The 27870-nt window shown below is 41.0% G+C and overlaps 1 protein-coding gene and 1 pseudogene across 3 annotated transcripts in view; one reads left to right on the top strand and one right to left on the bottom strand.

Moving 5' to 3' along the window:
• Positions 1-27870, top strand: part of LOC108317558 (gamma-sarcoglycan-like) — a 77442-nt gene that overhangs the window by 6356 nt on the left and 43216 nt on the right. The window contains exon 1 of one of the 2 annotated variants that reach the window (XM_017548165.2): positions 19986-20139. The exons of the other annotated variant lie outside the window; for it this stretch is intronic. The gene's annotated coding sequence lies outside the window, so the exon portion shown is untranslated. Of the gene's footprint in view, positions 1-19985; positions 20140-27870 lie in introns of those variants that run through there. 2 annotated transcript variants of the gene reach the window in all.
• On the bottom strand, positions 591-1689 carry LOC108317557 (annotated as a pseudogene). Its single transcript, XR_001830801.2, has one exon. The product of XR_001830801.2 is annotated as a receptor of activated protein C kinase 1-like (transcript).

The following is a 27870-nucleotide window of genomic DNA, read 5'->3' as shown; positions in this document are numbered from 1 at the left end:
TCCCAGTTACCTGGCAGCTGAGGCAGGAGAATTGCTTGAACTTGGGAGGTAGAGGTTGCGGTGGGCAGAGATTGTGTCACTCTACTCTGGCTTGGGTGACAGAGCAAGATTCTGTCTCAAACAAATAAATAAATAAATATATAAAATAAATAAAATAAAATATAAACAAATTAGCTGGGCATGGTAGCACACACCTGTAGTGTCAGCTACTTGGGAGGCTGGGGCAGGAGGATCTCTTGAGGCCGGGAAGTTTTGCTACTTCGCTCCAGCCTGGGCAACAGAGCAAGACATTGTCTCTAAAAAAACACCAAAACACATGTTTAAAAATTGCTTATCAAGTTCAACCCCCTCATTTTCCTAGGAGAAAGCACTTGTACAGAAACGTAGCAGAGTAAGCCTTTTCCTCTTTCTAGCCCTCTTTTGGGAAATGTGGAGTCCTGGTTTTCCTCATTTCTAGAACATGCCTGCCATGGTGTGGCCTCAAACCTTCATTTTTGCCTAGGGATCTTTCTCATGTCATTTTGTATCTCATATTGTTATTTGCTTTTATGAAAGCTTTTTTTTTTAAACTTTTTTTTTTTCTTTTAAAGTCAAAAAAGCCAGTTTTTTTCTTTAATTTGTAAAGCTGTGCCACAAACTTCTAGCGGGTGCCGATGGTCACCTGCCACACTCGCACCAGGTTGTCTGTGTAGCCAGCAAACAGAGTCTGGCCATCAGTAGACCAGGCCAGGGAGGTGCACTGGGGTGGTTCTGCCTTGCTGCTGGTGCTGATAACTTCCTGCTTCAGTTCGTCTACAATGATCTTCCCCTCTAAATCCCAAATCTTGATGCTGGGGCCTGTGGCAGCACAGAGCCAGTAGCGGTTAGGGCTGAAGCATAGGGCGTTGATGATGTCCCCACCATCTAGGGTGTAAAGGTGCTTGCCTTCGTTGAGATCCCATAACATGGCCTGGCCATCCTTGCCTCCAGAAGCACAGAGGGATCCATCTGGAGAGACAGTCACTGTGTTCAGATAGCCTGTGTGGCCAATGTGGTTGGTCTTCAGCTTGCAGTTAGCCAGGTTCCATACCTTGACCAGCTTATCTCAGCCGCAGGAGACAATGATAGGGTTGCTGCTGTTGGGCGAGAAGCGGACACACGACACCCACTCTGAGTGGCTCTCATCCTGGACAGTGTATTTGCACACACCCAGGGTATTCCATAGCTTGATGGTTTTATCTCGAGATCCAGAGACAATCTGCCGGTTGTCAGAGGAGAAGGCCACACTCAGCACATCCTTGGTATGGCCCACAAATCGCCTCGTGGTGGTGCCCGTTGTGAGATCCCAGAGGCGCAGCGTTCCATCCCAGGAGCCTGAGAGGGCAAACTGGCCATCTGAGGAGATAACCACATCACTAACAAAGTGGGAGTGACCTCGAAGAGCACGCTGTGGAATTCCATAGTTGGTTTCATCCCTGGTCAGTTTCCACATGATGATGGTCTTGTCTCGAGAGGCGGATAGGATCATGTCCGGGAACTGAGGAGTAGTAGCGATCTGTGTTACCCAGCCGTTGTGGCCCTTGAGAGTGCCTCGAAGGGTCATCTGCTCAGTCATGGCGGCGGAGAGCGCGTGTGCCGCTGCACCAACGAGGATGGCACTAGATGGCTCAGAGAAGCCAGCACCACAGCTACTCCCGCCGCCGCCTTGCAGTGAACGCAGAAGCTTTTTAACTTGATGTGCCAGAAAAACCTTTTTTACCATTGTGTTTAAATTTTTCTCCTAGTGATTCTATTTATTCTCTTAATAAACTTGTCACTACGGAAAATTGTCTTATTTTTTTGTGTTTAAATATGAGGAATTTTCATACATGCTGGCTGTTTCCCCTCGACTAGAATGTAAGCTGTAAGAAGACTCTAGAACAAGAGACCTCTTTTGTCCTGTTCATGGTGGTGTCCTCAGCCCTGGAACAGTGTTTGGCACCTAGCAGGTGCCACTGGACCAAAAACAGCAGTAACAGCAGCAGTAACCCCAGCAGGGTCCTGGTGGCTTTGCCGTGCAATTAACTCATATAACACAACATGACACATCTTCTCAGTACAGTCGGTAATTAACTGCATTACTGTAACCTCTGTATACAATAATGCACATTTCCATGCAGTTACCCAAAAATCTATCACTTTTCTGTTTTAAACAAGAGCTATATTTGTCATCTATTCTAGAAGACAAACATTTTTTTTTAATCAGCAAAAGCCAGCTCACATATGTGACAGAGATAATCATTGATAACAATTATCTAAATAAAGCATAATTGACAGGCAGCTGCTCTTAATATGCACTCCATTGTGTTATTATCATATTTCACCAAATCTCAGATGCCCATTTTTCTCATATTTAATAGCTCTGAAATTGTGAGGCATATTACGATCAGTAATATGGTTTAATTTACATCGGAATTTCCTTTCTTAATGGCACAAAAGTAATGGTGTTCTTACAATCATCACTCTTAGATTTGACAAAATTCAGTATGTGAGAAAGTCAAGGACTCCTCCATGAGGTTTATTGAATAATTAATATGTATATATATTTTTTAAAAACTTAAAACTGTCATCTTAAATTTTCCCACTAATCTTCTCTTGCAAAACCTAGTAATCGTTCTCTACCCTCATCTTTGACCCCCTTCCCACCCAGAGCACAGAACACTGAACAATGCTTCTCATTCATATGAGCCGACACTGAAGATGTGGATTTCCATAACCTACAAATTCTGTTTGCATGACTAATGGCAGGGAGTCATTCCAATTTGCCGTCACCATCTCTCCACATTTTTTAACACTCCTGTCTACTTGGGGTCGCATTCCCCCTCATTCTTCCATTTGTCAGGAAGTAGTGAATTCCTACCACACCACCATCACACTGTGGAAGCAAAAAAGGCAACTTCTTAGATTATTGCATTGGTTGGCCTCAAACTTGTAGTGGATTCTTCGTGTTGCAAATGATCAAACACCAACTTTACAGTTTTGAACAACAAAGGCAGTTTATTGACGGGCATAACTGAGAAGCACAAGACTGGGGCTGGCTTGCGCATGCCTTGAGCCTTGGCTTCGGCGTGGCCATCAGTTTTTCTCCAGCCCTCAGCTCTGCTCTCTGCTGTGCTGGCTTGCTTGCGTGGCTGCTGACAAGCCCAGGCTTCAAGCACTATCAGATTCAGGGCAAGTGGAGAAGAAAGGCGTCTCTTTGGTGGCAGAAATAAAAGTAGTGGAATTTGCTCTGATTAAGCCTAATTGGCTTGGATTGAATCCTTCTAAAATAATCTCTGTGAACAAGAGAATGTCTGATTGGCCTGGCCTGTCCTAAGTCACATCAAGTCCCGAAGAATCTAATGCTTGATACCAAACAGCTTTATTTCTTTCATGTTAAGGCACGGGGCTGCGTGGTATATTTAATGTACTTAGGCCCAAACCCTTCATTTCCTCCTTTAATCGGAATCCTTTCCTATGAAAACGAACGGACTTCGTGATCGTTAGCTTACTGAGGGGGTATACGCACATTAATTGCAATGATTTGAATTAAATGATGTAAGATGTCTGCTGGAGCCAACTGGCACAAATGGCAGAGAATCAGTGCAAAGAAAGTTTGGGTAGAACTGGGAGTGACAATAAAGACATACGAGGTTGTCTATGTGTCCTTGAAATGTCTCTGCTTATGAGTCTTTAAACACGAGGAGCTAACGCCCCCTGTATTGCTGCGTCTCCTCTTCCTGCTGTCGCCTTCTTTTGCTGTCTTTTCCCTCAGTTTCAGCATAATTGTCTTGCCACCACGCTTGTGACCTCACGACACAGCATACTTGTTTTCATGGTGCCTCTAGTATCCAGGCACGTATTTTCAGAGGACAGAGATGTCTTGAGGGAACAGAATGGTGAAGACTTCTCAGTAGCTGGCGTGAGGATGAGCGGTGAGGAGCACAGGGACCCTGTGAAGTAACCAGAGAGAGGCAGTGCCAGGAGCAAGGCAAGTGCTGCTGCCTGGGAGTCCAGCTTCTGTGCCTTTCAGCCTACCACGGTGCCCTTAGTGTGGTCAAGCCTGCTGACCTGCGTGCATCATAGCAGAGGATGTTGTTGACCCATGATGTCTATTTGAAAGCTAAACTGTAAAGAAAACCATATAATTTGGCTTGATTGTATGAAAGTGCTATGCTGTGGTCTGCCTACGACAGTTAATTTCTAACTGAGCACATTCATGCTAAGATACAACATTAGGTCAAAATGTCTTTATCATATCAGGCATATTAAGATACTTTTATCATAAAGGCTACATGTATCATAATCTGTAATTCACATATCTTTTTTTTTTTTTTGAGACTGAGTCTTCCTCTTGTTGCCCAGGCTGGAGTGCAGTGGCGCAATCTCAGCTCACTGCAATCTCTGCCTTCCCAGGTTCAAATGATTCTTCTGCCTCAGCTTCCCATATAGCTGGCATTACAGGCACCCGCCACCATGCCTGACTAGTTTTTTTGTATTTTTAGTAGAGACAGGGCTTTTCACCATGTTGGCCAGACTGGTCTCAAACTCCTGACCTCGTGATCCGCCTGCCTCAGCCTCTCAAAGTGCTGGGATTACAGGTGTGAGCCACTGCACCCGGCCCACGTATCTTTTTTTTTTTTTTTTAATAAATTCACTTTCAGCATTAAGGAATAATTGTATTAACAGCTAACCATTTAACATATGTTTACGACATGCCATATACCTTTTGTACATTATTCCACTTAATTATTTCATTAACCTTAAATGGGAGATAATATTATCGCCAACATTAATAGGAGAAAATTGACCATTGAAGAAGATAGCTGACTTACTTAACATTACAAAACTATTAAATGAAGAAGGTAAATATAAAGCTCAGCTGACTTCAAACCCTGAGATTTTTGTTATCTCTAGAGAAAGACAGAGAACAGAAGATTCTGAAACTACCACCATGTGATGTTCATCAGAATCAGAGTACAGATTGTCAGCCAAGCTGTCAAACCAAAGGAGGCTGTAAGGAATCTGCATCTGACTTTTGGGGATCTAAGGCAGCAGTCCCCAACCTTTTTGGCAGCAGGAACTGGTTTCGTGGAAGACAATTTTTCCATAGATGGAAGGCAGAGGGGATGGTTTCGGGATGTAACTTCTCCACATAAGATCATCAGGCAGAGCCGGGTGCAGCGGCTCATGCCTGTAATCCCAGAACTTTGGGAGGCTGAGGCGGGTGGATCAGCCTGGCCAAAATAGTGAAACCCTGTCTCTACTATAAATACAAAAAAATTAGCCGGGTGTGGTGGTGGGCACCTATAATCCCAGCTACTTGGGAGGCTGAGGCAGGAGAATCACATGAACTAGAGAGACGGAGGTTGCAGTGAGCCAAGATTGCACCCCTGCACTCCAGCCTGGGCAACAAGAGTGAAACTCAGACACAAAAAAAAAAAAAAAAAAAAAAAAAAAGGCCATCAGGACTTAGAGTCTCTTAAGATGTGTGCAGTCTAGATCCCTCTCATGAGTAGTTCACAGTAGGGTTTGCACTCCTATGAGACTCTAACGCCTCTACTGATCTGACAGGTGGTAGAGCTCAGGCATTAACGCTTGCCCACCAGCCACTCACCTCCTGCTGTGCGGCCACGTTCCTAACGGGCCACGGACCAGTCCAGTTCATAGCCCGGGGTTTGGGAACTCCTGATCTAAGAGACAGAGCCAAAGTCATCAACACTGAAGGTAAGATTCAAAACCAGTCCCTGGTGCCAGGGTTGAGGCCCATAACATGTAATTGAAAGGAATCAGTTTTCCTGTAGAGGGAAGCCTGCCTTTGGACCTGATTATCTGATACAAGTCATCTCCACCACCTCTTACTCATGGATTAACCTCGCCTTATCCATGTCTTCATTCTCTGATGCATTTGCAATGTTGCAATTGCAATATTGCCTGATTTTATGTCTGTGTTCCAGAGAACCTTTGAGGGAGGTGTCCAACAAGCCCGAAGAATATGTGGTTTTCTTTTTCTTTTTTTCTGTCTTCTTTTCAAGAAACAAAGTTGGTTTGTTTTAAGGTTTTGGTTGGTGATCTCCAAGTTTGTTTATGAATTAATAAAAAACATACCACTTAGGAAAGTGACTGACACGTATCTCAGTATGTGTTGACTTTTATACATTTATAAATTATATTCATGTATTATTATATTACTATTTTAAGTGTATTTAAAATATATACAAATATTAGAAAATTTAAATATATTAATAATAATTATTTGTGCTGTTGGAGAATCGACTACCACTAGGTCTCTTCCAAATACATTTAAGTTTTCCTTTATTTGCTTCCACAGCCCTTAGTTCATGTCTAAATTGTAATGCTAACCATATTATTGAGTATGTAACCATCTGCCTCCTCAGTGGGAAAGAAAACTACCTAAGTACAGAAAATGTATGGTTTAAAGTTGATGGTTTACTAATCATTTCATTAATTTAGCAAATAATTAATGAGTATCTAGAGACTAAGGAAATGTAGGTATCAAGACTCAGTCTCTGCCATCAGACTTAACATCAAGTGATGGATGACCAGGCTACAGACAAGCAACAGTCACTGATTAGCCTATGCTGAAGGCCAGGAGGAGGATGAAGGCGCTTAGGGGGACACCAGTCCTGCAAGAAAGGAGGGAGTGGGAGAAAAGAGTTAAAGAAAGACACATGTTGATACAGAACAGCCCCCACTACGTAGTAGATGCTCAACAAAGATAATGTGGTTGTTAAATGCTGATATTAATTTTTTTTAGATTGATAGGATTGAGAAAAATCATACCTCTATTTACCGCCCACTTTCTGAACCAATTGAAAAACAGAGAAGAGAATGAGGCCAGTGAAGCGCCGTCAGTTTTTTGTTTGTTTGTTTTTGTCTGTTTGCAAATGGAGCTGTTAAAGAATACATCCTAGGTGCGCAGCAGTGGTGAACTGCTAAGGTTACATTCTGGACAATGATCCCTCCACTCACCCCACAGGCAGCACTGGGAAATCATGGGTCTCCAAAGGGAAGAGTGCATCTTAAACACTCAGGATGAAGGATCAATGCAAAAAGTGTCCTCTCTGCAGACATGAAGCCAGGTCCCTAAAGGAGGGAGGAGTCACACATGCAGGTCTGCTTTCTTACAGCAGCTCACAGATGAGGTGCATAAATCCACTTTTACTGGGAAGAAATGAGTAAAAATTGTAGAGAGAGTCCAGAAATGTTACTATAATGGAATAAACCATCTCAGAGAAGGAGTGTTTCTTATATAAAATGAAGATTTCCACAAATTTTCAAAGGCCAACATCCTTTCAAATTTCCTGGGCACAGATCACTCTATTCCTCTGTATCCAGACTTCTGATATTCTCTATTCAATTTTGCTGTTTTCCTCCAAATTTATTTTGTATCATCTGTTATTCTTTTCATAATTCCTACCATCATTTACTTTCTAGCCCTTCATCAGAAATTTCTGATCAAGGTAAAGACATTTAGGAACATTCATGGAATATTACTTCAGTATTCTTACTTGATAATAACTAGTTTACAATATAGAACAAATACACTTAAGTTTTATAACTGCATGCTATCTTCTCTTTGATCACATCAGATATATAAAATTTCAGATGAATGTAAAAGGAAATAAATTGGGAAGAATATTAATTTTATCAAAATATAGGCACAGATACCTTTAAACAATAATATATCTTACTCAATGTAAGCTAGAAATGAAAATTAGGACAGAATTACCCTTCTCTGCAGGAACTCTTAATGATAGACGTCAGTGTAGCAAGGACTTCAAAGTTCAGTAGTAACTATTTCAATCCAGAATTCTATGCTAAATGAAATGAATTATTAACCAATTTGAGAGCAGAATAGATACATTTTCAAACACCAAAGTCTCAGACAATCTGCTTCCCAACTTTCCTTTCTGAATAATTATTGAGGGTGCACTCCATCAAAGCAAGGGAGTAAATGAAAGCACATGAGTGAAGGTCCAGGGAACAATTACCACAGCTCGGGAGAACAATGACACCCACTCAAGGCCACAGCTGTGGGAGCCTCAACCAGCAGATGGGAACAGGAGGAGGGAGAGCCCGCATCACACCATACGGCAGAAAAAGGAGGTTATGTGCAATACTCATGATGAGTACCAGTTTGGCAGTAGCCTGAGGATGTGATCGAGGTAAAGAATGTAAGAAGTGAAAAGGAAGATAATTTTAAAAACAAGGGAGATAGAAGTTAGTCACACAAGAAAGTCATGATCCAACTATGACAGAAACTGTTTATATTAGAGAATGAAAGCAAGTACATTTCAAGACAAACAATGGAATGGATTCCATATGGTAGATTAAATTAATAAAAGTCAGGAGACAACTAAGAATGTCAAAGACATATTTCACACAATTTCTTCTTGTAACAAAGAGGAAAAAAATGGAATTCAGAAATTCCAACAATAAAAACTGTACAGGAAAGCCATAATGTCAAGATGAAGTAATTAAAATATTTGGAGGGATATTTTTTAAAGTAGATTCCATTTGGAACTGGTAATAGAAACTGAGTGGCACAGGGATTATGAAATCAGTATCTGTCTATGAAAAGAAGCATAATTATAAAAATGTGAACACTGATTGTTGCATTTTTATTTTTTTAATCAAGCTGGTCAAATCACAGGAGATGCCATTATGGTTTCCAAACGGGATGGAATGGAATCAGCTTTGATCATGTAACAGTGCAGGTAAACTGGAAGAGGGCTGGAGACAGGAGTGGAGAGCACTGTGGGTACAGCTGGAGGAGGGAGCGCTGCAGCACAGTGCACTCAGTTGAAGAGCACAAGAGTCAAGATACACTCTCTATAATTTTAAAACAAGAAATATTTAAGTAGACTGTGTGAAGTTGCCACGTTGAAGGCAGAAGGAGCTGAAAGAGGTGATAGAACTACGTAGGAGAAAGGAGGAGAGCGCTGCAGGATGAAAACCTGTGTGAGCAAACCGGGTAGATAATGTCTAGAGTTAATACACTGAGACATAACAATGTGAGAGAATTAAAGGTAAGTGGTAAGTATGAAAAGGAAGATCTACCTAGTAACCTCAGACACATCGAGGTAAAGGTGTAGTGGGGAAAAGAAGGAGACAGCAGATGTTATTACAAGCCTTTTTGATTGATTTCCTCTTTACCATGCACAAGTTCTTTTTTTTTTTTTTTTTTTTTTTGGAGACAGGGTCTCACTCTGTCACCCAGGCTGGAGTGCAATGGCGCAATCTTGGCTCACTGCAACCTCCATCTCTCGAGTTTAAGCAATTCTCCTGCCGCAGTCCCCCAAGTAGCTGGGATTACAGGCACACACCACCACACATGACTAATTTTTGTATTTTTAGTAGAGACAGGGTTTCACCATGTTGGCCAGGATGGTGACCTCGTGATCCACCTGCCTCATCCTCCCAGAGTGGGATAACAGGCGTGAGCCACCGTGCCCAGCAAATAATTGTTTTTAATATATTTCCTGTGATTCTGATATGCACACATCACACTTTCATTCTCTGCCCAAAGAATCACTGCCCAAGAAGTCTATACTTGATGGAGTTGCAATATCTGTTTCTTTTTTTTTTTTTTCTTTTTTTTGGGCTGTATGGGGGTTGACAGTTTTGTGATTTCTTTCTTTTTTTTTATTGTAGTTTAGGTTCTGGGGTACATGTGCAGATCATGCAGAGTTGTTGCATAGGTACATACATGGCAAGATGGTTTGCTGCCTACATACCCCCATCATGTATATCTGGCATTTCTCCCCATTTTATCCCTCCCCACCTTCCCAACTCCCCACTGTCCCTCCCCCAGCCCCACCCCAACTGACCCCAGTGTGTGATGCTCCCCTCCCTGTGTCCATGTGTTCTCATTGTTCAACACCTGCCTATGAGTGAGAACATGCAGTGTTTGATTTTCTGTTCTTGTGTCAGTTTGCTGAGAATGATGGTTTCAAGATTCATCCATGTCCCTACAAAGGACATGGGCTTATTGTTTTTTTATGGCTGTGTAGTATTCCATGGTGTATATGTGCGACATTTTCTTTGTCCAATCTATCATTGATGGGCATTTGGGTTGGTTCCAGGTCTTTGCTACTGTACACAGTTCCGAAATGAACATAGGTGTGTTTGTGCATGCGTCTTTATAATAGAATGATTTATAATCCTTTGGATATATACCCAGTAATGGGATTGCTGGGTCAAATGGAATTTCTATTTCTGGGTCCTTGAGGAATCGCCACACTGTCTTCCACAATGATTAAACTAATTTATACTCCCACCAACAGCGTAAAAGTGTTCCTATTTCTCCACATCCTCTCCAGTATCTGCTGTCTCCAGATTTTTTAATGATCACCATTCTAACTGGCATGAGATGATATCTCAATATGGTTTTGATTTGCATTTCTCTGATGACCAGTGATGATGAGCACTTTTATATATCTTTGTTGGCCTCATATATGTCTTCTTTTGCGAATTGTCTGTTCATATCCTTTGCCAACTTTTAAATAGGTTTTTTTGTAAATCTGTTTTAGTTCTTTGTAGATTCTGGATATTAGCCCTTTGTCAGATGGGTAGATTGCAAATTTTTTTGCCCTTTCTGTTGTTTGCCAGTTCACTCTAATGATTGTTTCTTTTGCTGTGCAGCAGCTCTGAAGTTTAATTAGATCCTGTATGCCTATTTTGGCTTTTGATCCCATTGCTTTTGATGTTTTAGTCCTGAAGTCCTTGCCTATGCCTATGTCCTGAATGGTTTTGCCTAGGTTTTCTTCTAGGGTTTTTGTACTATTAGGTCTTATGTTTAAATCTTTAATCCATTTGGAGTTAATTTTAGTGTAAAGTGTCAGGAAGGGGTCCAGTTTCAGCTTTCTGTACATGGCTAGCCAGTTTTCCCAACACCGTTTATTAAACAGGGAATCCTTTCCCCATTGCTTGTTTTTGTCAGGTTTGTCAAAGATCAGATGGTTGTAGATGTGTGGTGTTCCTTCCAAGGCCTCTGTTCAGTTCCATTGGGCTATGTCTCTGTTTTGGTACCAGTACTATGTTGTTTTGATTACTGTAGCCTTTTAGTATGGTTTAAAGTCCGGCAGCATGATGCCTCCAGCTTTGTTCTTTTTGCTTAGGATTGTCTTGGCTATGCAGGCTCTCTTTTGGTTCCATATGAAGTTTAAAGTGGTTTTTTCCAGTTCTGTGAAGAAGGTCATTGGTAGCTTGATGGGGATAGCATTGAATCTGTAAATTACTTTGGGCAGTATGACCATTTTCAGGATACTGATTCTTCCTAACCATGAGCATGGAATGTTTTTCCATCTGTTTGTGTCCTCTCTTATTTCCTTGAGCAGTGGTTTGTAGTTTTCCTTGAAGAGGTCCTTTACATCCTTTGTTAGTTGTATTCCTGGTATTTTATTCTCTTTTTAGCAATTGTGAATGGGAGTTCACTCTTGATTTGGCTCTCTGTTAGTCTGTTATTAATGTATAGGAATGCTTGTGATTTCTGCACATTGATTTTGTATCCTGAGACTTTACTGAACTTGCTTATCAGTTTATGGTGATTTGGGGCTGAGATGATGGGGTCTTCTAAATATCCAATCATGTAATCTGCAAATAGAGACAATTTGACTTCCTCCTTTCCTAGTTGAATACCCTTTATTTCTTTTTCTTGCGTGATTGCTTTAGCTAGAACTTCCAATACTATATTGAATAGGAGTGGTGAGAGAGGGGATCTTTGTCTAGTGCCAGATTTCAAAGGGAATGCTTCCAGTTTTTGCCTGTTCAGTATGATATTGGCTGTGGGTTTATTGTAAATAAGTTTTATTATTTTGTGATATATTCCATTGACATCTAGGTTATTGAGGGTTTTTAGCATAAAGGGCTGTTGAATTTTGTCAGAGGCCCTCTCTGTATAAATAATCATGTGTTTTTTGTCTTTGGTTCTGTTTATGTGTTGGATTACATTTATAGGCTTGGTGTGTGTTGAACAAGCCTTGCATCCCTGAGATGAAACCTATTTGATCGTGATGAATAAGCTTTTTGATGTGCTGTTGCATTTGATTTGCCAGTATTTTATTGAAGATTTTTGCATCGATGTTCATCATGGACATTGGCCTGAAGTTTTCTTTTTTAGTTGAGTTTCTGCCAGGTTTTTGTCTCAGGATGATGTTGGTCTCATAAAATGAGTTAAGGAGGATTCCCTCTTTTTGTATTGTTTGGAATAGTTTCAGAAGGAATGGTACTATCTCCTCTTTGTACGTCTGGTAGAATTTGACTGTAAACCCATCTGGACCTGGACTTTCTTTGATTGGTAGGCTATTAATTGCTGCCTCAACTTCAGCCCTTGTTATTGGTCTGTTCAGGGTTTCAACTTCTTCCTGGTTTAGTCTTGGGAGAGTGCAAGTGTCCAGGAATTTATCCATTTCTTCCAGATTTACTGGTTTGTGTGCAGAGAACTGTTTGTAATAATCTCTGACGGTAGTTTGCATTTCTGTGGAATTGGTGGTGATATCCCCTTTATCGTTTTTTATTGCATCTATTTGATTATTCTCTCTTTTCTTTTGTATTAGACTGGCTAGCAGTCTATTTTGTTGATCTTTTCCAAAAACCAGCTCCTGGATTTATTGGTTTTTTGAAGGGTTTTTTGTGTCTCTATCTCTTTCAGTTCGGCTCTGATCTTAGTTATTTCTTGTCTTCTGCTAGCTTTTGAGTTTTTTGATCTTGCTTCTCTGGCTCTTTCAATTTCAATGATAGGGTGTTGATTTTAGATCTTTCCTTGTTTCTCATGTGGGCATTTATTGCTGTAAATTTCCCTCTAGACACTGCTTTAAATGTGTCCCAGAGATTCTGGTATATTTTGTCTTCGTTCTCATTGGTTTCAAAGAGCATCTTCATTTCTGCCTTCATTTCATTGTTTACCCAGTCAACTTTCAGGATCCAGTTGTTCAGTTTCCATGAAGTTGCATGGTTTTGACTTAGTTTCTTAATACTGATTTCTAATTTGATTGCACTGTGGTCTGAGGGACTATTTGTTGTGACTTCCGTTCTTTTGCTTTTGCTCAGGAGTGATTTACTTCCAATTATGTGGTCGATTTTAGAGTAAATGCCATGTAGTGCTGAGAAGAATGTATATTCTGTGGATTTGGGGTGGAGAGTTCTGTAGATGTCTATTGGGTTTACTTGGTCCAAATCTGCGTCCAAGTCCTGGATATCCTTGTTGATTGTCTGTCTTGTTGATCTGTCTAATATTGACAGTGGAGTGTTAAAGTCTCCCACTATTGTTGTGTGGGAGTCTAAGTCTCTTTGCAGGTCATTGAAAACTTGCTTTATGTATCTGGGTGCTCCTGTATTGGGTGCATATATATTTAGGATAGTTAGTGCTTCTTGTTGTACTGATCCTTTTACCATTATGTAATGCCCTTCTTTTGTCTCTTTTGATCTTTGTTGTTTAAAGTCTGTTTTATCAGAGACTATGCTTGCAACCCCTGCTTTTTTTTGCTCTCCATTTGCTTGGTAAATATTCTTTCATCCCTTTATTTTGAGTCTATGTGTGTCTTTGCATGCAAGATGGGTCTCCTAAATACAGCACACCAATGGTTCTTGACTTTTTATCCAGTTTGCCAGTCTCTGTCTTTTGATTGGGGCATTTAGTCCATTTACATTTAACGTTAATATTGTTATGTATGAATTTGATCCTGCCATTTTGTTTCTGGTTGGATGTTTTGCCCTTTGCTTGGCGCAGTTTCTTCATTGCATCCTTGGTCTTTACCGTGTGGTTCTTTTTTGCAGTGGCTGGTACTGGTTGTTCCTTTCCATGTTTAGTGCTTCCTTCAGGAGCTCTTGTAAGGCAGGTCTGGTGGTGATGAAATCTTTCAGCAATTGCTTGTCTGTAAAGGGTTTTATTTCTCCTTCACTTATGAAGCTTAGTTTGGCTTGATAGGAAATTCTGGGTTGAAAGTTCTTTTCTTTAAGGTTGTTGAATATTGGCCCCCACTCTCTTCTGGCTTGTAGGGTTTCTGCAGAGAGATCTTCTGTGAGTCTGATGGGCTTCCCTTTGTGGGTAACTTGACCTTTCTCTCTGCCTGCCCTTAGCATTTTCTCCTTCTTTCAACCCTGGTGAATCTGATGATTATGTGCCTTAGGATTGCTCTTCTTGAGGAATATCTTTGTGGCATTCTCTGTATTTCCTGTATTCGAATGTTGACCTGCCTTGCTAGGTTGGAGAAGTTCTCCTGAATAATATCCTGAAGAGTGTTTTCCAGCTTGGATTCATTCTCCCTGACATCTTCCAGTACACAGATCAAATGTAAATTAGGTTTTTTTCATGTAATCTCATATTTATGAGAGGTTTTGTTCATTTCTTTTCACTCTTTTTTCTCTTTTCTTACCTTCTCATTTTATTTCATTGAGTTGATCTTCAGTCTCTGATATCCTTTCATCTGCTTGATTGATTTTGCTGTTGAAACTTGTGTATGCTTTGCGAAGTTCTTGTGCTGTGTTTTTCAGCTCCATCAAGTCATTTTTGTTCTTCTCTAAGCTGGTTATTCTAGTTAGCATCTTTTTAACCTTTTTTCAAAGTTTTTAATTTCTTTGCATTGGGTTAGAACATGTTCCTTTAGCTCAGAGAAGTTTATCACCCATCTTCTGAAGCCTGCTTCTGCCAATTCATCAAATTCATTCTCCATCCTGTTTTGCTCCCTTGCTGGTAAGGAGTTGTATTCCCTGGGTGGGGGCAAGGCATTCTGGTCTTTGATGATTTCATCCTTTTTGCACTGATTTCTTCCCATCTTCTTGGATTTATCTAGCTTTGATTTCGGGTAGCTGCTTGGGGAGGTGGCCATTTCTTTGTCTGCCTGCAGAGGCACTGCTGGGCTGCTATGGATTCAGTGGAGCTACTGCATAGATTTCCTGTGACTTTTGTTTACTCGGGAAGATTAGGCCTGCCTCTGCAATGGCAGCTGCCCTTCCCCCTGCTGAGCTTGGTCATTCCTGGTCATGCTCTAACTGATGTGTTGGCTGTGATACTTTCAAGTGAGAGGGCTTCAGTCTGCTGGGCTTTGTGGAAGAGAGATCCTCCCTGGCTGTATGGCCTGATTCCCTGCTTTCAGTTCCCTTTCTTTCTGGGGGACAGGTAGCTCAGTCCTGCAGACTTTTTTGGCATCAGCCAGTGCTTCCACCTAGATCTTTGCTGACAACCCCAGCACCGCCAGAGTTGCTGCTCAGCCCTTTTCAGGTGGTTTGTGGGGGCTTTTCAGCCTGGTGAAGACCTCCTGTTCTGTGGGTTGCAGGGGGCTTGGGTGAAGCACAGTATCCCAATTGAAGTCCCAGAGGGTGAGAGCCCCTGGTCCTCCAGTCAATTGCATGCACCTCCTGGGTGGGGCAGTGCCCTGCCCTGCCTCAACTTGCCTTTTTTGGTTTATACCCACTGTCTGACCAGACCCACAAAATGAGCCTGGTACCTCATTTGGAACTGTTGGGGGCCACTCGGCTTCTGTGTGTCTCTTGCTGGGAACTGCATTCCAGAGCTGCCTCTATTTGGCCATCTTGGAAACCAGTATCTGCTTCTCACAAATTATTTGAAGTCATGTGCTCATGGAAAAATACTTTTAGAATATTATGACCCAATTCAGTGATTGCCAGTGTATAACTCATAACACTATGAAATTTTAGATGGTATTCTATTTTCTTTTCTGAAATCTGAGTTTTCTTTTTCTTTTAGCTTTTTTTGTACCTCATTTCTCCAGCATCTCAAAGATTCTTTATTTATTACATGTCAATTTTCCCCCTCTATCTTCTCTTAGAACACTAAGTTCGATTTTTATAAGTATTGACTTCTAATTCCCCAAAGGTACCACAAAAAAATACATTTAGTAGTCTAATAACTGAATGTTTAATTGATATAACAATTTTACAGGAGATATTAATTATATTTGTTAAAATGTGTTCAGTGGGTGATTCCTATTGATAGTCAAAGAATGTGAGTGAGAATCATCAAAGTAATTACAATCCAGATGAAAACTCTTAGTTTTTAGTTGAGTCCAAAATCATTTGATTACCTCATTTTGCTTATGTGAAAGGTCTATGGCCATCTGTTTTGAGGATTGTAACTTTAATTAAAGAGGCAAATAATTGACATAGTATTTCTAAAAGCTTTTAAAGTTTATTACTTACAAAATAATTTAATTTGCATTCACATTTAATTTGTCCCCAAAATCATACTTTTATTACTGTTATACTGACCTCTTCTGGATACTTCCTATAATGTCATCCAGCTCCTATATTAGCTGAAGTTTTTAAGGTTACTGTACGGTATGGAATTAATATCATTTTTTAAAAAAACTAATAAGGCTGATGTAACTATTCAGTTTACTTCCTTGAAGGCTCATTCTATGTGGGAATTGAACAAAAAGTTTATGATCTAGAAGAGAGGATAGTATAAACAAGTAATGACAAAAATATAAGTTACTACAGTTAAGTTTAAAAGTACATATAGATCCAATATTTGCCTTATATATTCGAGTGCTTGGGTCTTGGGTGCATATATCTTTATAATTGCTGTGTTTTCTTGCCGAAAATGTTCCTTTATCATCATATAATGATCTTTTCTGTCTTTTTTTATAGTTTTTGACTCAATGTTTACTTTTTTCTGATACAAGTATAATTGCCTCTGCTTGCTTATGGTTTCCATTTGCAGGGAATATCTTTTTCCATCTCTTCGCTTGTAGTATGCGCATCCTTAAAGGTGCGGTAAGTCTCTTGTGGGCAGCATACAGTTGGGTCTTTTCATCCTTTCAGCAACACAATACCTATTTACATGGAAAGTTATTGTTGATAAGTAAGGACTTATTCCTGCTATTTTATTAATTTTTTCCTGACTGTTTTGTAGATTCTTTGTTCCTTCCTTCCTCTCTTGTTGTTTACCTTTGCGGTTTAGTGGTTTTCTGTGGTGCCACTACTGGGTATATATCCAAAGGAAATGAAATCTATATGTCAAAGAAATATCTGCATCCGCATGTTTATTTTAGCACTATTCACAATAGCCAAGATACGGAATCAACCTAAGTATCTAACAATGGATGAGTGAATAAAGAGAATGTGGTATCTATGCAGGATGTAATAGTATTCAGCCTTTAAAAAGAATAAAATCCTGTCATTTTTTAGAACATGGGTGAGCCTGAAGGACATCATGTTAAGTAAAATAAGCAAGCACAAAAAGACAAATACTGCATGTTCTCACTTATATGCAGAATCTTAAAAGTTGATCTACAGCTGGGCATGGTGGCTCACACCTGTAATCCTAGCACTTTGGGAGGCCAAGGTGGGTGGATCACAAGGTCAGGAGTTCAAGACCAGCCTAACCAACATGGTGAAACCCTGTCTGTACTAAAAATACAAAATTAGCCAGGCATGGTGGTGCACACCTGTAATCCCAGCTACTCAGGAGGTGGAGGTTGCAGTGAGCTGAGATTGAGCCATTGCACTCCAGCCTCGGTGACAGAGCAAGACTCCATCTCAAAAAAAAATGTTGACGTCCTAGAAGTTGAGAGTAGAACAATGATTACCAGAAAATAAGGAGGGGAAGAAAGGGGAAGAGGAAGAAAGGGATGAGCTTGGTCAATGGGTAAAAAAGTCAGAATTAGAAAGGACAAATAAGGCTTGGTGTCCTATTGCACAGCAGGGTGAAAAAAAAGTTCAACATTCTTTTCAAATGTTGAACTTTCTCATTCCCCTATTTCCACATTCTCCCTCTACATATAACCTTACCTCCTATTTCATCTCACAAATAGAAACGATTTCTCCAAAACCGACCGCATCACTGCTGAAATTCCCTGTTTTCACTCGTTCTGAGAGTGATCCCCTGCGACCCAACCACGTAAGCCAGCAACAGGGTTTTTCCCACGCCCATCAAGGAAGAGCTTGATGACAGGACGTCAGGAAGAAAGGTCAGCGCTGATGACTGTAGTAGCCAAGAATTGAAGCAGAGGGAGAATGAGGGGGAAGCCTGGAAAGGTCCTCATAGATTCGTTCATAGGGCCATAGTTGGAAGCATGTTTGTAGTGGAGCATCCAAGTACCAAATGGGTACGTTATAGCCAAAGGACTTTCAAAGTCACTTCCACCCATAGGCTTACTAGCCTTGTATCCTGGAACAAATTATTTTACACCCAAATGAGTATTAGACCAGATTTCCTTTAAGGTCTCTCGGAGCTTTAAGATGTTACGATTTCTTTGAGAACATTTCAAAATATGTGTATACGAGTTACAAACTTAAGCTGCCTCCATTACCAAATGAAGGTCTTGCTTTACTAATTTCAACTAACTGATAAAATCAAAGGCTTCTTTATGTCATTATCCTGCAGTACTAAACATAGGTGTTGATAGTATTAAATGAATCTGTAACTATGAGTGGAGCTCAAACACATCACTTGACTAATATTTTTACAAAGCAGCTCCCAAAACATTGAAAAGTTCATTGCTACAAAACCAATTTACTGATTGATGAAAAGGTCTCTCAATATGTAACCTTTAAATGCATGACATTTCAATCAGAATACTGAATTAGGAGTGTCAGACTTTGACTTTTCAGACAGACACTGATACAAAAATACATTTCATATCATTATTGTTTAATATATTAGATATTTTTGTTTAAAATTGATAGTTGTCTTATAATTTTATGTCTGAGTTCCCATAGTAGAAGTACTAATGTGCAGAGAATTCATGAAAGGTTTTTAAATGTCTTACAAATGTAAGATTATTTGAAGTTGTATCAGCTTTTAATTTAAGGCCTGCAGCTGTTGGTATGATAGAAGCATCAGATTTCAAAAGAAGTTATGGCAGAGTATGAATAAGCAGAATGAAGAGAAAAAGTCTCCTAACAAAACAAAATAAAAATGAAGCATATGCATTGTTATTGCATTGCTCTTTTTTTTCCTCAATTTTTAGTCCAGGTTCAAGGGATGTATGTGCAGGTTTGTTACATGGATAAATTGCGTGTCACCAGGATTTGGCGGACAAATAATTTCATCACCCAGGCAGTAAGCACAGTATCCGATAGGTAGTTTTCTGACCCCACCTTTCTCCCTCCCTGCTTCCTCAAGTAGGCCCCAGTATCTGTTGTTCCCAGGTGTACTAAGGCACTGCTTCTTACAGTCAAGGTTTAGTAGTAAAATGCAAATATGAGGTATACAATTTAGTAAGTTTTAATTCATGCTGCAAACCAGGCCACATAAAAATAATGCAAAATAAAATATTAAGATTATTCATAAGTTTGATATTTATTCTATTGTCTTTACACTTTATTAAATGGAATGACCTAATTACTCTTAAATAATGATAAAAACAATTTAAGATCACATTGTTACATTCACATTTTTGTTAAATATAATAGAAATCTTAGTTTGGTAGAAAAGAACTGGCATAATTTTAACATGCAGAGTTTTACCTTCTATTACAGTGATCACTGTTTAAGATTTTCTCCTCAAATGTTAACATTTTTCACTTAAAGAGGCTTATGGAAAGTGATTTGTAAAGTGTGACTGTTAAAATGATAATATGCCGTTCATTTGGATGAGACTAGTGTATGTGTAAGAGTCACGAGGTCTAACTATTGCATGGTAATTTGAAGAGATTTTTCACAAAGCTTTATCAACACTCTTTTCTACTGGAAACTAGTCTCAGAAGTTTTTTTTTTTTTTTTTTTTTGCTATTTGAGGTCAAGTTTTTTTAGAAAGTTATGATGATATGAGACTATCATGCTTTCGGGTTTAAACATTGGAATGTTGGTTTTGTAAGAGGAATGGATTGGTTTTTTGTTTTGGTTTGGTTTTTGGTTTTGGTTTATTTTTGGCATTCGAAGAGCTGTGTCCCAGAATTGGTGCCCAAAGAATTTTAAATGTGGCATGAACTGTTTATGTCACTGAGTAAAATTAGACCTGCCTGTTGCTAATGTGAGGGGGTGAAACATGAGACAGGGCTAAGCACGTGAGAGCCCCTTCTCCAGGCACAGTTGCTGAAGCTTCCTCCTTTGCTCTCATTCTGTAAGTCACGGAAAAGTTGGAAGCATTCTGTCTCTGGTAGAGCTCAGGCTGGTTGTAGTTCATTCGCCAGTGTGCTTTTCTTAATAGCTAAGGTAAGTGCTCAGTTTTTACTTGGATTTTATATCATTACAAAGTGCAGCCTAAAAACCAAACACTTAGGAGGTTTCTTAATACTTTTTCTTTTTTGGTGGTATAATAGTTGATACATTTAAAATAATGTTGAATAAATTGTATATCTCAACATCATTATATATCAGATGTCAATAAAATTCTCATTTCAGCTAAGTTATTCTGACTACTAATATGTATTTTTAGCATAATCCTCTATTTCTAATCTTTTTAATTTGTAAAATGTGAAAGATAGCATTTCTGTATTATTGGGAATTGAATTGTATCCTGTAGCTAATCTAGACAAAGTATCATCTTTAAGATCACCTACTTCTAATTCTGCTCTTAAACTTTAGTGGTACAGTTACGTTTGCTTTAGGTTTTCTTGATAGTTTTGTTATAAACACTCAGAAATAGATTAAAATGAATGACAACAAAAGTTCAGTGACTTTATAAGTTGGAAATAAACAAAACAGGAGCAAAATAGCAACCTGGCTCCCTGACTATTTTTGGAGTGAAAAAGGGAAGCATGTTCTTCCCCCAAATCTGGAAATTATAAAGTGCTGCTCAAAATATGAATGAAAAAATAAACATAAGTAGGGTAATATACACAGGTGCTAATGCTTTGGCTTACCGAAGTTATGAGTTCTCCCTTCCCTTCCCTTCTTCCTTTCCCTTCCTCCCTTCCCTTCCCCTTTCCTTCCTTCTTCTTTTCTTGCTTTGTCTTTCTTTCTTCTTTCTTTTTCTTTCCTTTCTTTCTTTCGAGGGACTTTTGCTCTTGTTGCCCAGACTGGAGTGCAATGGCGCAATCTCGGCTCAGTGCAATCTGCCTCCCTGGTTCAAGCGATTCTCCTGCTTCAGTCTCCTGAGTAGCTGGGATTACAGGCATGAGCCACCACACCTGGGTAATTTTGTATTTTTAGTTGAGATAGGGTTTCTCCATGTTGGTCAGGCTGGTCTCAAACTCCTGACATCAGGTGATCTGTCCACCTCAGCCTCCCAAAGCACTGGGATTACAGGCGTGAGCCACTGCACCCGGCCTCTGGGTTCTTTCTTTGTGTTTTCTAAATTGATATGTGACAACTAGCCAACAGAAAGGAAGGCTTACAAAAAAGTAATACGGGAAAATATAACTCAGCAGGCTGAAAGATTTGCCAGCAGGACGGAGTAACTACCAGCACAAGGTGAACCACAGAATGAATACATCATTTATTTTTTGCTAATTTTCTTGCAAATATTTTGTAGGTATAAAGAGGCACCTTTGTAGAATCTAAAAAGTAATGGTACAAGTTGGGGTTCATTTTATAGGTTCTAGGATTCATTTTGGGTTGTCATTCAAAGACAAATGAAAAGTAGTGTTAGCTGGGCATGATGGCACAAGCCTGTAGTCCCAGCTACGCTGGAGGCTGAGGCAGGAGAATTGCTTGAACCTGGGAGACACAGTTTGCAGTGAACCAAGATCGTATCACTGCACTCCAGCTTGGCAACAGAGCAAGACTCTGTCTTTAAAAAAAAAAAAAAAAAAGGAAAAGAAGCCCGGTGCAGTGGCTCATGCCTATAATCCCAGAAATTTGGGAGGTGGAGGTGGGCAGATCTCTAGGTCAGAAGATCGAGACTATCCTGACTAACAGGGTGAAACCCCGTCTCTACTAAAAATACAAAAAATTAGCCGGGCATGGTGACACGTGCCTGTAGTCCTAGCTTCTCAGAAGGCTGACTCAGGAGAATCACTTGAACCTGGGAGACGCAGGTTGCAGTGAGCCGAGATCGCACCACTGCCCTCCAGCCTGGCAATAGAGTGAGACTTCGTCTCAAAAAAAAAAAAAAAGAAAAAGAAAAAAGAAAAGTTGTATTTCAATGTAGTTAGATATAGCATTCCAAATACTAACAAATACAAGTGTCCAAAAGATATCAGCCAAGCTTGCAGTTAAAATGCTGAAAATAAAATTGTTCCATACTGTCCTTTAAAAAATGTACTTGCTAGTCATTCAACTAAGTCGTTATTAAATTGCATTAAAAATTAAATAATAATTGTAAGTTATAATCACAAACTGTTGTTATTAAATTGCATTAAAAATTAAATAATAATTGTAAATTGTTATAATCACAAACTAAGTCATTATTAAATTGCATTAAAAATTAAATAACAATTGTAAATTAGAGTGGATGCCCAATGTGTTCAGTTTTGCATAATTTACAGGGCCTGAGGATCTCCCTCCTCTCCCTAATCAGTGGCTCATCACAACCCTTCTGTCTTCTCAGCTGAGGCACCAGGGCTGTGGTTTCCTACTGGGAAGGGAGAAACTGCTGCATCCTGAGGATGACTCTGCCACTGTTCTGTTCCCTCAGAACCCGCCTTGACCCTCATGACACCTTCCTTTCTCCCCCTCCCTCCTCCTCGTCCCTTAGCCTCGACAGCATCTGACTGGCTTTGTTCTCCAAACCCACTGCAGGACCAGATAGCTCTACCACGTTCTCATGAGGATTGCAGGATCCATCACTTGCGACTTTGGCCATTTCAGATTCCAACTTCATTTTTAATTTTATATGTTATGCTGTAGATAGTTTTGTTGTAGTGGACCAAGCATAGAAAGTCAACACCATGACAAAAGTATGCCAAATTGTAGGATCTTTATTACCGGCGGCCACAGAGGATTCGCGTCTCTCCAACCTGTGGCCCTGAAAAGAGGGTGTCAAGACCTTTTATACCCCTAAAACCACCTCAGGGGTGAGGGTGAGGGGCGGAAGTGGGGGTGAGGGGCTTCAGACATTCCGAGGGCTAGTGATTCTGTAAATCACCTCCTGGGCAGAGATGAAGGTGAGGGGCTCCGGACATTCCGAGGGCCAGGGGACTTTTGACATTCTGATTGTTACTTAAGTGGTCCACAAAAGTCAAGATAAGCATTTGTTTACACATTGTCTGGGTAGGGTGGAAATTACAGTCCTTAATTACTTACTACAAGTCGCAGGGGCCAAGACGGCGTGGGTTTGGACTGCTTGCCTGTCACATTAGGGTTACAGAGAGCAGTTTCAACAGGAAGCCGAGGTATGGTTGAGGTATGCAGTTTTATGGGGCTTTTACCATGTCACAGTTTTATGGGAACATTGGTACAGGAGTATTTAGTAATTTGTGGATTGGAAAAGGTCTCAGGACTTTTCTCCGAATCCGTGACAATCTCAGTGAATACTCGACTTCAGTATGACTGGCGTGTAGGACCACTGAGGAATGCGGACGAAGGGGGGCTCGCTGTTCCCGAAGGCATTTGTGCTTCATCCTCAGCACCAGTGAAACCTTTGAATCTTTAGAAAAGGAGAGCAGTGAAGTCGAATGTGTGCTTTGGAAGGAGCCCTCCAGTTGTCATGGGGAATGGATCAGAGGCAGTAGAGAAGGCACTGAAGGGGACCTTAAAACCTAGCTTCCCCTTCGTGACTTGTTAACTCTGTTTTGAAAATGCTCAATTACTTTTACTTGAGAAACATTTCTGAAAAGTCTAACATCGATGAAGAGAGGCTATGATTCAGAATTTAGGCTAGGGAGCCAGACTGCCATTTAACCTTGTATGAATTACTTAATTTGTATATGCTTCAGTTTCTTCATTTGTAAGGTGGGAGGAGTTGCATTGTAGCATCTACCATTTTAACAAGTATCAACTTCAGTCCATATAAGGCAATTAGAAGGCTTCTGACTGCTTAATAAACAGTAGCTTCCATCGTCATCATCATTCAATGCACCCTCTTATCCAGACCCCCACTGAGGGCAAGTCAGGAAGACCTCAGGAAAATGGAGGTAACTGGTCAGGATTTTGAACCTGCTTCTCACAGCCCCCTAAGAAGGCACCAGAAAGGAGCCCTAAGCAGGCAGGAGACTCCAGGCTGAGGCTATTTCTGCTGTTTCTGTGGAGAACGTTCTCTGCACGGAGCCACGGCTGCTCAGAAGTGGCGTGTGCATTCCAGGATGCTAATAGCCCTCCTGGCACTCTGGGTGGCTGCCTGCCTAGCCCTACTGGTGACGTTTATGAAGGAAAGAAAGGCAAATGACTGTACGTTTCCCATGAAAATCTTCCTTTCATTCAACATTTTAGCTCTTAATTAAAACTGCATATAAAATATTCTCTTTATTTATTATTATTATTATTATTATTATTGGAGATGGAGTCTTGCTCTACTGCACAAGCTGGAGTGCTATGGCGCCATCTCGGCTCACTGCAACCTCTACTTCCCGGGTTCAAGCAGTTCTCCCATCTCAGCCTCCCAAGTAGCTGGGATTACAGGTGTGTGCCACTATGTCCAGCTAATCTTTATATTTTTAGTAGAGACAGGGTTTCACCATGTTATCCAAGCTGGTCCTGAATTCCTGACCCCAAGTGATCGGCCTTCCTCAGCCCCCCAAAGTGCTGGGATTATAGGTGCAAGCCACCATGCTCAGCCTATATAAAATATTCAAAAATGTTAATCCTGGTGAAAAAGTACGAGTGTGGTGTCTCCATACTGGAATGCATCTGAATGTGTGTATTTTGGCAACATTTGAAGTCACTTTAAATCATCTCATTCCCATCCCAAAGCGAAGGTGATAATAAGCGTGGAAGTGAATAATAGCCCTGAAGCCAGTGGAAGCTTTTCAAATGAACTGTCAGGCCACAGGAAAAATACGTATATACTACATTTGATAAGAAACTTAATTAAGTGTACCGCAAGAATTCCTTTTTGCATTTAGAGACTTGCAACTAAAAAGAAGCTCAGTGTAGCTGATACATTTAAATGAGTTCCTTTTCTTAAAATTTTCACTTAATATTGTGTGAATGTTTTTCAGAGTTAGATTTTAGTTATATGCAATTTTTAGGGACTAGGCAAATTGAAGGTTTTTTTTTTTTTCTTGAGAGGAGCAGTTATAGTTGATTTGCTTGAAAATTGCAGATTTACTATAAAAATCAAAATACTTATAAAATATATTACAGGTTACTTTATTCTCTGTTTGATTAAACACAGCCTTCATGTGTAATTTTAATCTAAGAATATTCTAAACTCTGTTCTTCTTTGTAAATAACATCAAGTTCAAGAATCATGTCTACACGGGACAAATGGTACTGTGGTAGGCTGGTCCCCCTCACAGGGCTAGTTCATGAACTGGCTTCTGGATGACCAGTAAGGAGGTCTTTTTTATTCTCTCTCTCTTACTTCTCTAAGAAGTGCCCTTGGCCTCGGCCCACACCTCACCCAGCTTCTTCTCCTAACCTAGCTGGCTTCCCTCATTGCCTGGGGTCTTCCTCTTGAGAGCATTCACTTAATAAATCACCTGAATGAGAATCTGCATCTCAGGCTGCCTCCAGGGCACCTGATGTGTGTTAGTGTCAACCTAAATAACGAGCAAGGAGAGGCTCCCAGAGAAAAGGTGTTCATTTGTGAATAGAGCATTGCAATTGGAATATGAGTGTTATGTAATTGTTCTGAAATGATTATCCTTGGCTACAAAGATCAGTAACAAGAGTAACATCAGTATGAGATTGGACAGGCAGATGTCCTCACTGAAATATTTAAGACTGTGGTTTTTGCAATCTTTTGTGATCATTTTTGCTTTCAGCATACAAGCATAAAAAACTCTGTGGCCTTCCCTGGTTCTATTTGTCGGAGTTTTCTTAACATCAGTGACTCCATTTTGATTCTGACATCTTTCACATATATAAAGTTGAATAGTTTTCTGATAGGTTACACTGATGGGTTTCTGATGGGTTTCATCAGTGTACCTGATCATTATTATTATTATTATTTTTTTGAGACAGAGCCTCTCTCTGTCGCCCAGGCTGGAGAGCAATGGCACAATCTCAGTTCACTGCAACCTCCATCTCCCAGGTTGAAGCGATTCTCCTGCCTCAGTCTCCCAAGTAGCTGAGACTACAGGTGCGTGCCACCATGCCCAGCTAATTTTTGTATTTTTAGTAGAGACAGGGTTTTACCGTGTTGGCTGCTATGGTCTTGATCTCCTGACTTCATGATCCGCCCGCCTCGGCCTCCCAAAGTGCTGGGATTACAGGCGTGACACACCGCGCCCGGCCCCTGATCACTTTTAAATCCCAATTTTTCCAATAACAATTGCTTAAACAGGTTTCCTGGAAAACAGATTCCGAGCTGGAGATACGCATGCCATGAATTAGAACCCTCCTTGAAAAAAACCCCTATAGGAGAGCAAAGGCGGCAAAGTGGGCAGAAGGAGATGTCGAATAGCACTGTAGCTGCCACAGAGCTCGAAGCCTGTAGGGCTGTTCCCAAACCCAGGGAGGGGCTGGGCTTCTGCCCAGTGCACTGATGAAACGTAGGAATGTGTTTCTCATGGGGAAACACAGCCATGGGCGAGGCAGCTCAGTGCAGTGTAAAGATTCTCATCATCAGCCGTCACTCCCGCAACTGAAGGAAGGAGTGCCTTGATTCTGAAGGGTGACAGGGGTGACATGGCACCAGAGTCCACCCCTCGCATCACTCAGATCCTCTTGCTTTGTTTGCCTAATTTGGGAACAGCTCCCCCAAGGGTTTGATTGATCTCTTTTCCTGGGGAGCTGCTGGAGGAGTATTAATGAGGGAACTAGAGACTCCCCGTGTGCAGATGCTCTTGGGACTGCAGCTGATACTTATCCATCCTTTCTCCCTCCCACTGCCTTCACCTGCTCATTCAGCATTCTCTTCATTCTCATCTAACACCCTGGCTGGTCTGAGTAGCCTTGGGGTGACCCTGGCATTCAACTCTGAGGAGCCTTAGCCCTAGTCACCAATCCCTAACCAGTCCCAATGCACTTGCGGTTCATGCATGGCTGAGCATTTGCTGTCAAAATGGCCAGAGGAATACCAGCAAATGCCTTGCTGGTCCACCCGGGTGACAAACATATTCTTCCCAGACAATTACTGTGAGAATGGTGCATCCTGTCCTTACCAGTGGTATCCGGTGTGAGGAGGTGAAGTGATTGCATAACAGCTTGAAGATGATTGGGACTCATGTTGTGTCCCCCGGAAGGAGCACTCCCTGCTGGGAGCAGACTTCCAGATCCACAGAGCCCATGGCAATGGGGATGGGAGGCACACACTTCCCAGCTGGAAACATGACCACTTCTATGCTCACCGTTGGTTCCCAGAGGGATATATCCTATCCAGTGGGGATGGAGCACCATAATGTTTACTGATTTGGGATGTACAGAACTGCATTCTGATGCATCCCGCATCCTAACAGAGGATCTCAAAGTGGGGGCCTCAACAGCAACTTTAAAAGATTGTTCTATCACCCCGTCAGGACAGCAGCTGCTGGGAAGTACAGAAGGTAGCAAGAACAGGGGATCCCAGGGTCATACGCCTAGTGCCCCTCCACTTTTGCCATAAGGTGGGTCATTTGGCTTGTTGCCATGTCCTGTGGGATTCCACATTGGTGGATTACACATTCTGTAAGTCCTTCGATAGTGATGCTGGCCAAGGTGGAAAAGAAAAACCCACCCCAGCCTATGTGTCAGTTCCCGTCAAGATGATGTAACCCCCTGGCCACCAAATGGCCGTTTGGTCTTGTTGAGGGATGCTACTATATCCAGGTTCAGCATTGGTGTCTGCTGTGGACCGCTTAGACATTCAGCAGGGGCAGTGGCTAGATCAACCTCGCTGAGGGGAGGCCTAGCATGGCCTCCCTCCCTGCCACCATTCTGGGCTACTCTGTACATGAGCACATGTGGGAGCCTGGAGTGGGT

Source organism: Cebus imitator, unplaced genomic scaffold (assembly GCF_001604975.1).
Source record: "Cebus imitator isolate Cc_AM_T3 unplaced genomic scaffold, Cebus_imitator-1.0 Scaffold204, whole genome shotgun sequence".
In the NCBI taxonomy this organism is placed as follows: domain Eukaryota; kingdom Metazoa; phylum Chordata; class Mammalia; order Primates; family Cebidae; genus Cebus; species Cebus imitator.
This window is presented reverse-complemented; position numbering and strand designations above follow the sequence as displayed.